We start from the raw sequence: 12,642 nt of genomic DNA, 5'->3' as shown, positions 1-12,642 counted from the left end.
AAAGTAGAAAGAGTTTGACCTTCCTCCCATGCAATCTCTGCTTTTATTTAAAAAGATTAGAAAGACTGGTGAAAATGGAAAATATCAAAGCAGTCCTGCATTGACACAAGCGGTGACCCTGCCTTGAAAACTAGGGATGAAAAAAATCATTAGGCTGTTCTGCTCTTTTGTGTTGTCTTTATGCCTGTGTTTGGATATCGCTATTAGTGCATGTGTGCTGTACACACACATTCTTATGTTTCAGTCACCTCTGGTGCCAGTCTCTAGTTCTGTTATTTTGGGGTTTGCAGGCTGAAAAGTTTGGGAACTTGTGTAGGGTACCCTCATATGCCATTTCCAGCCCTTGCAGCCTCTCATACTCATCCATTTACCAGGTGATGTCAGTTAAGTCCATGAGTGTTCAGGGTTTAAGATTTTTGGGGGGATATAGCGCTTGGGCCAGAGTGTCTCTAGTGTTTCCCCTCTCCTGTATTTCTTGCTCTCCCCTCTGTCTCTCTTTCTCTGTATGTATTTGTGTTGGCGTGGGCGTGGCTCCCTTCCTGGCACTCTCCCGACACCCTACGCCTCATTCATTTCACCTGTACAAGTCTGCACAGCTGCCTTCCATCTCCCTATCAAGTCCACAGTATCTATTCCAATTCTCCATCCCTGCATCACTGCATTAATAGCGCAGCTACAGTGCTTGTTTGCTTGCCCTTGTCCCCCCCATGTTACCCTCAATCAGCCTGGGCTTCTATTCACTATCGTCCCACTGCCCTGTGTTTTCTGGCAACCATCTTTTCCTCTTCACTCACCCACCATTCTCTGTTGACTCCACCATAAACCTTCTTAACCGTCACTTACCTCTAGTCTGTCTCATGGGTCCATCTGTATCACACCATAACAAATACCCTACATTGATTCTTCCTTCAGGGTATCTCAAATTAAATATGCAGTAGAGAATTTAAGGAATAATTGATCTTTTAATGTAATTTGAGTGATAATTTCCTAAAATCATTATAATATTTCTAATAAAGTGCAAGCAAGGAGAAAATATGTTCAGGGTGATCTGCAGTGGTTATTGTAGTAGAAGGCTTACACAGTCCTTACCAATACTGCAATTCTCCACAGGAATTACACTTGCAGCTATATTTAGCAAAGAGGACAGCATCAAATGTGAGCAATGATTAAAATCTTGCTGTGTGTTGGGGCTATTTTCACACACAGGGAATCTGCATTTTTTTGACCTAAGTCTTGAGAGCAGGTCCTTCGTGTCAGAAGGCTATCATTGCACCAAGGAAGTGAACGACAATAACTATTGCTCTAATTCTAATCCTCTATTCAGGGTTGGGGGGAGGGGGGCTGGAGCCGATCCACCCTGGACAGATCGCCAGTCCATTGCAGGGCCTATTGCTCTAATTTCAAAAAGCAAATGTCAACTTCACCAAACCACATGCTCTGGCATAGCATTGTAATATCTAACAATATAAGATCATAATGGTGTGTGTGTTTCTGTTCAAACTCTCCATCCCAGAGGCATGAGATACTGTCAAACAAGACGCACAGCTCTGGCTACCGGCCTGAAAAGGTACACTAGAAGTCCAAAGAGTACTCGCAGTGGCAGGGTAATCGCATGACAACAGGCCCACCCAGGGCTGAGAACAATACAGGAAAAACAAATTGGAGAAAGAGGCAACACATAGCAGCAATGTTCAGTGGCATGTGGATCTGAGAGCAGACCACAGCAAGACATTTCATTTACATTAAGGGCATTTAGCAGATGCTTTTGTCCAAAGCGCCTTACAATAACTACATTTGTCGAAAGAAAGAAACCACAGCATATCATTGCCGATAGAGTAAGAGCGAAAAAAATGCACAAAAAAAGTGTTAGGTCCTCATCTGAGTAAAGTAGTAGATGTTCAGCAAGGATACCACAGTGCTCGTGTCGGGGCGTGTGGTTTGACCAGTGTTTGAAGATTGATGCTGTTTCATTGACGGCCTTGAAAGCCAGTGCCATCGTCTTGAATTGGATGCGTGCTGCAATAGGGAGCCAGTGGAGGTCACAGAGGAGGGGGGTCACATGGGAGAATTTGAATAGATTGAAGACAAGTTGTGCTGCAGTGTTCTGGATACGCTGCAATGGTTCAGTCGCCGAGGCCGGGAGTCCAGCCAGGAGAGCGTTGCAGTAGTCAAGGCGGGAGATGACCAGAGGAAAGACCAGATCCTGCGGATGCTGTAGATGGCAAATCTGCAGGATCGGGCCAAAGCAGTGATTTTGGGGGTGCAGGATAGTTGGTCATCGAGGATTAAACCCAGGTTCCTCGCAGTTGATGAAGGCAATACTGTGATGTCCTCAACAGTGACTGACAGGTCCATGTGAAGGCAGTCTTTCCCTGGGATGAAGAGGAGTTCGGTTTTATGCAGGTTAAGCTTGAGGTGATGTGCAGTTGTACAGGCGGGGATGTCTGCTAGACATTCCAAGATGCAAGTTGCAATGTGAGTGTCAGAGGTTGGTGGAAAAGAGAGGAACAGCTGGGTATCATCTGCGTAACAATGGTAGGACAATTCATGTGATGTAATTACAGAGCTTAGTGATCCGGTGTATAATGAGAAAAGAAGCTGTCCTAGTACTGAGCCTTGCGGGTTTCCAGAGAACAGGGTTTGGACATAGAGTTTGGACACATGTGACCTCAAAGGTGAAATTTGTCAGGTATGATGGGAACCAGGTTAAAGCAGAGTCAGTAATGCCAAGTTCAGCCAGGATGGAGAGGAGGATTTGGTGGTTGACTGTGTCAAATGCAGCAGATCGGTCGAGGAGAATGACAATGGAGGAGTGGGATGAGACTCCGGCGTCACGCAGGGACTGTTAGGAGGGCCGTCTCAGTGGAGTGAACAGTCCTGAAGCCTGATTGATGAGGGTCAAGGATGACAGTTTGTTGTAGGCGGCACGTTCCAGGATTTTAGAAAGGAATGAAAGAAGCGTCTAGGGTGGGTTTTTTAGGAGTGGTTTCACTGTAGCTGTCTTGAAAAGACACTGGAATGAGACCTGAGGTGAGGGAGGAGTGGAGAAGAGAGGAGGGAATCGGGTCAAGGGAGCAGGTGGTGGCATGGTTAGATGTAACAAGTGTGTGAAGGTCTTCAGAGAGAGGGCTGAAGCTGGTAAGGCCATCAGAGGTGAGAGTTGCGGGAGATGGTTTCTGGGAGGATATAGGAGTGAATGAGGAGCTGATGTCTTTTACTTTCATGGTAAAGTAAGTTGCAAAGTCATCAGCAGTGAGGGGGGACGGAGGGGTAGGTGGGGTGAGGAGAACATGGAGAAGAGTTTTCTGGGGTGGAAGACAGAAGAGTTGATCCTTGACATAAGGTAGAAGGCAGAGTTTGCTGCCAATACAGTTGAGGTGAAGTCAGAATGGAGGTGGTGGTAGTGAGCAAGGTCATCATCCTGGCCTGATTTCTTCCATTTTCTCTCTGCCACTCACAACACCAATCTGTTGGTTCGCAGAGATTCGAACAGCCAGGGAGGGGAGGGAGGTGATCGCGCTGGTCGTGAGGTGGGGGAGACAGTGAGACATACGCTGAAATGGTGTCGGCCTTCTTGACTGCAGACTGGTAGCTCCATAGCCCCCCTAGTACTTCAAGTTCTGTACCGGTGGAGAATGGTGGGTAGCAGAGATTGGAGGGGTTACAGCCTCAACCGATGGGTCTCTGGTGAAATCTTCTCCGGTTTGATGTCCTGGCTTGGATAGGACACATGGCTGCCATGGGTGGTGTTTGAGTTGTTTGGACTTCCTCGATAGACTCCCACAGATAGACTCCCTTGTCTTTGTTTGACAGTCTTCCCACAGACTCCCACAGATAGACTCCCTTGTCTTTGTTCGACAGTCTTCATTGGACTGTCCTGATGCTGCAACTGACGCTGTAGTGACAAGCTCTTAAGTGGTTGGTTTACCTCATGCAGGTTTAGCCCCTCCCTCTTATCAAGTCTATCGATTACAGCTGAGATGGCCCAAACTATGTTATTGCCCACTCAGTATGACCAGCTTCACTAGAATTTACACAACAAGGTATCTAGACAAGACTAAATATTGAAACAAGTGTCTGACTTACCAACAAGATAAAATGCAGCTTCCGTCCTTTCTCCAGACAAAATGTAGTTCAAGATCCAAGAAGAGATATGATCCACTTACATCCTACTTGCCAAAGAAACTAACTGCACTCCAAGAACACCTCGCAGCACAAATGAACCAGCTGCAGATGGATGGGACCCACCCAGAGTGGTTAACCCAAGACCGGACGCTCATGAAGGACTCCCAGAAGGGATTCAGTCCTTACAACTACCTGCCATATAACCTGCCTCTACACAACATAGAATCTCCTGTCAGGCATCATTGCAGCTAAAGGAGTGGCCACATGGATCAATACATGAGCAGGGCCCAGAAAATAGTTGGTAGTTATACCAGAGGAGCCAAACACCAGGTACTGGTTGACAAAGCCGTCACTCGATACTGTAAGATTAGACGGACCAAACTGTTCACAGCCTGGATTGATTACAACAAAGTCTATTACTGGGCTCCACACACATAGATACTGGAATGCTTGGAATTGTACAACATCCACAGGACACTTAGAGCCTTCATCAAGAACACTATGGGGTGGTGGAAGACAACTCTCGAGACCAACTCAAAGCCAATTGCACAAGTTACCATCAAGTGCAGCATATATCAAGGAGATTATCTGTCGCTGCTGCTGTTCTGTATAGGCCTGAACCCCCTCAGCCAGATCATAACTAAGAGTGGCTATGGATACCAGTTCTGAAGTGGCATAATCATCAGCCACCCGCCCTATATTAAATTCATCAAGCTCTATGCTAGGAATGAGTGTGACATTGTCTCACTGAACCACATCACCAGGATGTACAGCAAGGACACCGGGATGTCATTCGGGCTAGATATGTGTGGTTGGATGGCATCCAAAATAATGATGGCTGAAGGGGTTGAATGACCAAGCTAAAATCCTGTGTGGCTTTTAGCTCCAGACTGATAAACTGGTGATGGCTAACCACTCGGACATGGTGGTGGTGGACAGCAGTGATAGATGTAGCTATCCCATGGAACAAACTCCCAACCAATGTCAGGACAGCAGAGTCACTTGCCATCTTCCGAAAAAGGATCAAGACTCACCTGTTCAGACTTCACCTCAACTCTGCATACCATGACCCACAAACAACCCCCCCCCCCCACCAAAAAAAAAAAAAACGACCTATAGCTATAGCACTTTGATCATAGCACTGTTGTTCTTAAGGTATACTTGCTGAACAGCTGCTACTTTCCTCAGATGAGGACCTAATACTTGTTTCTATTTTTTCACTCTTACTTTATCAGCAATGATATGTTGTGGTTTCTTTCTTTATATATTTATATATATATATATATATATATATATATATATATATATATATATATATATATATATATATATATATATATATATAGGCAGCATCCACTAGACTTGAATGGTGTGAGTTGGCTATTCATAGATTTTTTTTTCCAACAGCGGCACTGCTCCAGCTTTGTCCCTTGGGCATTCTAGATGCTCCATCAGTGTTCACTAATTAGAAGGGCACTTTTTTTTATACAGGCGACAAGGGAGGGGACACAAGAGGGCGGTTTGGAAATGAATCACTGAGGTTTATTAATGAGGGGGTATCTGCCCTGTGTGGCCAGAGAACAATATAAGAAGGAACAGTCCATCGCAAGTTCCATCCATCACTGTGGAAACTGTGTGGAGACACCAGTGGAGCAAAGCTATTACAGGAAATCTTTCATGTGGGTACACATGAAGAAAGGGAAATCATCATCTCAAATTATATATGATGAATTAAGACCTCGTACAGACATCCAACACTAAAATTTGATATCGGTAAAAGGCAAATCTACTGCGAATGTTCAGTTTGAATGGGTCCGGATGAATTTATCTTCAAAGAGCTCCTGAATATCATCCTGTGAGCCTCCTGGTGCTGTTTTCTCCCCTACTGAGCATTCACTCTTCAGTATCTTTCCCAAATAATTACATATTCGGTCGATTCTGGTTTACTCCGGCTTCTACAGTCTGTTTCATCACTCCAAAACCATTAGGTGGAATTTCATATAATGTAGTGTGCAGACTTCATCAGCAATTACATAAAAAATGAGTGATCCATGCTCAGTTCGTGAGCTAATATTCAGCACAACTGATCTAATCCATATAGTTCAATTATGCTTTAAATTTCAATGAAAATGTCTTAGAGTACTGCAGAAATCCTGAAACCCAGAAATGAGTCAGCATTTTTACACCATTCCATCGTGTCAAAGTCAATGGCAATTGGTTAGATCCCTGAAACAAAGTCTGTGGTTAACACAAGCGTACTTGTAAGGTTTTGTTCTACAATATATAATGAGAGTAAATAGCCATCTCATGAATTTTGAAGTGGTCTTAACATGTCTTTATAAAAAGGCAGTTTGCTTACAAGTGTCTAAATGAGACTATGACAAGTCATCACACCCAGTACGGTCTTATGCATACTGGCGGCCATGCGATCATGGCATAGTTTATTTATAGCCTAACATGAGCTTTTTACTTCTGGCCATTCACACTTCAAAAATAAGTGGTGTTCATTTGTGAAGCTTATCTTGCTGATCAAACCCTGTAAGATTCATTAACTTGTGTTTAAACAGAGCTTAATATAAAAATCCAATGAAAAAATCCTATTGGCTTTTTGTTGAGTGAAGCAGTGCAATGCTAATTTCTGAGGTTGGCCTAAAGAAATACATCATCTCTGCACCACTCTATTATAAGAAGGCTTAATGTCTATGCTAGCACAGCTGTACTTTGTGTTAAATGCTAACATCAGCATGCTAATCAGGACTAAGCATGTTTACTGCAGCGGGCCTGTACAGGCATTGACTGCAGTTCACTTTTGCTGCTGGATATACTAATTACAACTGAACTTATTTACTACCCTTGTCCTTAGAATTGTCTAAGCATCCAAATGGTCAAGCCCTGAACGGGTACTGCACTAGTGGTCACAATGACCTAAAACACATTTAAAATACAGGTATTGAGCATATCTACCATGTTCACCAAATTAGTTTAGCATGTTATCTTGCATTTGCTAAAAAGCATTACAGATAGGCTAGCTGCAGGCTGATGGTGGCACTAGATGACAATGTGAGTAGAGTGAATATCTTTACAAAGCATCCAGACAAACATAATAAACATAGCTTTTGCTGAACAATTGCCATCAGCTATTGACTGTTAAGAGGCAGACCAACAAACCATTCCGATGCCGAGACCTAGAGGCAGACTTGAAGAGGACTGCCCAGACATGGGGTCAGCTGGAAAAATTGGCCCAGGACTGGGAGGTCTGTAGAGTTTTTGTCAGCAACCTATGCCCAAAGTGTCACTGTAGGCAATAATATTGATGATGATATTGACCTTTAGCTTTACAGAAAACAAAATAATAATAATAATAATAATAATAATAATAATAATAATAATAATAATAATAATAAGTGTTGTGCAATGTAAGGCAAATATGGACATGCTTTTCAACTATATAGAGATGTAGCCCTATGGAAAATTAGGCTGGAATGTTAATTGATTCATAAATAGGAATTAATAAATAGAATACATAGGATTTAAAAGGGTAAAAACTATGCAGAGGTTTGTTATGGCATATTGTGACATTGGATTTCATTGTTAAGTTCATATATTGAAATATACATTCTGTAAATGGTATTTGTTCAGTCAATGTGTTCACAATGATAAAAATATGTTTATTAATGTTTTCTGTGGGATACTGGAGAAAAAAAAGGGTTAAATGTGAAGTTTGCATTTGTTATATTTGCATGAGCCAATGATAAGTGTTTTTTGACGGTCAGGTGAGAGGGAGACGAGAGAGACGGGACGAAGATGGGCGAGGAAGCTAACGTGACGAGTGTGACAGCGCTATTGTAGTGAGTTAAAAGTTAACAGTGGAAATACGTAGTCCACATATTTCCAACGGAGGAGGTAATAACGCAAGTACACAACCCGTGGACTCGGCGCGTTGTTATGTTCGACGGACGGCTGTGAAAATGTATTCCGACGAGGAGTTCAACGTTCGAGCAGTCTGCTAACTGGTTAGCCTAGCTCTACAGTGGATAGCTAGCGGGGCTGGACTGTTTATGGACTGTGGGTTTGCCAACGAGGAGAGCGCAACACGTCTGTATAAAACAGAGGACTCCGCGACGACAGAGATTTCTACGATTCCATTCAACTACGTACGCACGTTCCGGAGAGGAGCGATGCGCACGTGCTGCATCTTCGAGAGACCGTGAGTTGGCTAGGAGCCGCCATCTTAGTGCACTGCAACGCTCTCAAGCTTCACGTCAGGCCTGCAACAACCGCTGGACTTGGGGGTATTTTTTTTAGTATACTGCCGGCTATAGGTTATTTTATTTCCTTGAGGTTTAGAGCCTAGTAGTTGAGGTGGATATAAATGTGCAATGTGTTTGGTGTTGTATGTTTATCCATTGTGTTAACTGACTGTTAATAATTGAAACAAAAAAAAGGAGTGATATACATTTGTACATAATTAAACATTTCAGAGCCTGCGAATGGTTATAACTATTTTTATTCTTGATAAGTGAGCTGTGTAGTAGTCTACATTACAAGGTCAATTACAAATTAAGTTGATAATTAATAATTTATAAGTAAGTCAATACCTGATATTCCTGACAGTTCAGCTATATAGTGACTAATACTCCCTGGAAAGACAAATTATACACACACTTATGGTTAGAGATAACCCTTTATGTAAAGAACTCAGGTTAGCTACCCCTATTAATTGCCCAAACAGCAAAGGGGCGCTACAGAGAAAATATAAAATGATATCATTTGGATAAAAAGTGTTATTTATGTTGATACATTGCACAAGGCGATTTGTTGTCCGTTGTGGATGACATCTTCGTTTGGTTGAAGCTGCACCATGGGATATTTTGTACAACATGTTTTTTACTGTGCAATGGAGGACTGAATATTTTCTGACCATAGAGGACAGTATTCTGGAAATATCTTCAGTAAATAGAGTAAAATATGTCAATATGATTGTAACCATGAGTGGAAAAGTCTAAATTGTAAAAAAAAAACTGGGACAAGGTATTCCCCTCCACTCCAGTGAGGTCACCTCATATGGGAGCTTTGACTCACAGGGGGCTCCAGCCAAACCACCTCAACCATGCTCCTGGATCTAACTGAGCTCTGGACGATAAATTCAGGGCTCCTTCCAGGAGGCAACTGGTCAGGCGTGGAGGGCCAGGAGACAGTGGCTGTACCCCGATGGTTTCTGCGGATGACTTCATAACCACTGGCAAGTCCTGCAGAGGCACAGAGGGCCACCTCGGCAAAAATGGACATTGCTTATTGTATTTAAAACCAGTGCTTTCAGATGGCCGTTGGAAGTCATACACTGTTGATGGGGGAAAAGGAGTTTACTGTAAAAGTGTAACATACCTTTTCACATTTCCTTTGATTTAGAGAGTGAGATTGAGAAGTGCACATGAAAAAGACTGATACTCAATAATAGTCTTCCTCTGCGTTTCCTATCAGTGAACTAGAAGGTTTATACCTAAAATCTAAGTACCAGCAGGGGAAATCTATGCAGGGTAAGTGAATGAAGACATTTTTTTCCTCCCTCAAAGACTACTATTGAACTGCTCCTTGTTATAGACACTTAACCCCCATTTGCCCTTGTGGTGCCGCTCTGTGGCCAACAGCAGAGGACTGTGCTGGGCAGCTCCCTAGCTGTGAATGTAACTGAGTGAGTGGGAAGCATGGCATCTACCATCTCTACATAAATAAGGGATAACAAATTAGGAAAACAAGGTTAGCGTCAGCGTGTCTATGAATGCTAACAGCGTTTTTACTTGACCTGAAAGGATGACCTAGATCAGATAAATTGGGTTTTTCAAGCTCCGAATGTGACTACATAATGACGTGAATGTTACATGGATTGAAAAGATGTCTCTGTAGCATTATTGCATGAATTCCTAAAGGTAAAGAAAATTCTAAATCAGAGACACTAACATGTGATTAATTTGAACTGAGAATAATTCCACTTAATAAAAAGCTGCATCTTCAAATTCATCCATCCATCCATCCATTGTCTTCCGCTTATCCGGAGCCGGGTCGCGGAGGCAGCTGCCTGAGCAGGGACGCCCAGACTTCTGTCTCCCCGGACACTTCCCCTAGCTCCTTCGGGAGGACCCCAAGACGTTCCCAGGCCAGCCGGGTGACATAGTCACTCCAGCGTGTCCTGGGTCTTCCTTGGGTTCTCCTCCCGGTGGGGCATGCCTGGAACACCTCCCGAGGGAGGCGTCCAGGGGGCATCCTGTACAGACTCCCGAGCCACCTCAACTGGCTCCTCTCGATGTGGAGGAGCAGCGGCTCTACTCTGAGCTCCTCCCGCGTGACGGAGCTCCTCACCCTATCTCTAAGGGAGCGCCCCGCCACCCTGCGGAGGAAGCTCATTTCGGCCGCTTGTATCCGGGATCTTATTCTTTCGGTCACGACCCAAAGTTCATGACCATAGGTGAGGGTAGGAACGTAGATTGACAGGTAGATCGAGAGCTTCGCCTTTCGGCTCAGCTCTCTCTTCACCACGACGGACCGATACAGCGACCGCATTACTGCGGCCGCTGCACCGATCCGCCTGTCAATCTCACGTTCCATCCTTCCCTCACTTGTGAACAAGACCCCAAGATACTTAAACTCCTCCACTAGAGGCAGGAACTCTCCCCTGACCTGGAGGAGCAAACCACCTTTTTCCGGTCGAGAACCATGGCCTCAGATTTGGAGGGGCTGATCCCCATCCCAGCTGCTTCACACTCGGCTGTAAACCGCCCCAGGGCATGCTGGAGGTCCTGGCTCGAAGGAGCCAACAAGACCACATCATCTGCAAAGAGCAGGGATGAAATCCAGTGGCTCCCGAACCAGATCTCCTCCGGCCCAAGGCTGCGCCTAGAAATCCTGTCCATAAAAATAATGAACAGAACCGGTGTCCAACAGGAACAGGTCTGACTTACTGCCGGCAATGCGAACCAAGCTCCTGCTCCGGTCGTACAGGGACCGAACGGCCCTTAGCAGAGGGCCCCCGACCCCATACTCCCGAAGTACCTCCCACAGAATGCCACGAGGGACACGGTCGAATGCCTTCTCCAGGTCCACAAAACACATGTGGACTGGTTGGGCAAACTCCCATGAACCCTCAAGCACCCTGCGGAGGGTATAGAGCTGGTCCAGTGTTGTTCCTCCTGAATCTGAGGTTCGACTATCGGCCGAATTCTCCTCTCCAGTACCCTGGAATAGACTTTCCCAGGGAGGCTGAGGACTGGTCCCCCTTTTTGAATAGCGGGACCACCACCCCGGTCTGCCAGTCCAGAGGCACTGTCCCCGACTGCCACGCGATGTTGCAGAGACAGCCCCACAACATCCAGAGACTTGAGGTACTCAAGCTTCTTAACTACCTCGGTGACTTCGGCCCGGGTGATGGCTGGATGAACCTCCGAGTCTCCAGCCTCTGCTTCCTCTATGGAAGACATGTCAGTGGGATTGAGGAGATCCTCGAAGTATTCCTTCCACCGCCCGACGATATCCCCAGTCGAAGTCAACAGCTCCCCACCTCCACCGTAAACAGTGTTGGTGGAGGGCTGCTTCCCCTTCCTGAGGCGCCGGATGGTTTGCCAGAATTTCCTCGAGGCCGACCGGTAGTCCTCCTCCATGGCCTCCCCGAACTCTTCCCAGACCCGAGCCTTTGCTTCAGCAACCGCCCGCGCTGCAGCACGCTTGGCCTGCCAGGTTCGGTAGGACTCCTTCTTCAGCTTGACAGCATCCCTTACTTCCGGTGTCCACCACCGGGTTCGGGGATTGCCGCCTCGACAGGCACCGGAGACCTTACGGCCACAGCTTCGAACAGCCGCGCCCACAATGGAAGTGGAGAACAAGGTCCATTCGGACTCAATGTCCCCAGCCTCCCTCGGGATCTGGTTAAAGCTCTCCCGGAGGTGGGAGTTGAAGACCTCCCTGACAGAGGGTTCCACCAGACGCTCCCAGCAGGCCCTCACAACACGTTTGGGTCTGCCAAGTCTGTCCAGCTTCCTCCCCTGCCAGCGGATCCAACTCACCACCAAGTGGTGATCAGTTGACAGCTCAGCCCCTCTCTTCACCCGAGTGTCAAAGACATACGGCCGGAGGTCAGATGACACGACCACGAAGTCGATCATTGACCTCCGGCCTAGAGTGTCCTGGTGCCATGTGCACTGATGGACACCCTTATGCTTGAACATGGTGTTCGTTATGGACAAACCGTGACTAGCACAGAAGTCCAATAACAGAACACCACTCGGGTTTTGATCGGGGAGGCCGTTCCTCCCAATAACGCCCCTCCAGGTAACACTGTCGTTACCCACGTGAGCGTTGAAGTCCCCCAGCAAAACAATGGAGTCCCCGGTTGGAGCACTCTCTAGTACCCCTCCCAAGGACTCCAAGAAGGCCGGGTACTCTACCCTGCCGTTTGGCCCGTAGGCCGAAACGACAGTGAGAGACCTACCCCCGACCTGAAGGCGCAGGGAAACGACCCTCTCGTTT

This window comes from Eutrigla gurnardus (assembly GCF_963514095.1).
Source record: "Eutrigla gurnardus genome assembly, chromosome: 2".
Classification (NCBI taxonomy): domain Eukaryota; kingdom Metazoa; phylum Chordata; class Actinopteri; order Perciformes; family Triglidae; genus Eutrigla; species Eutrigla gurnardus.
This window is presented reverse-complemented; position numbering follows the sequence as displayed.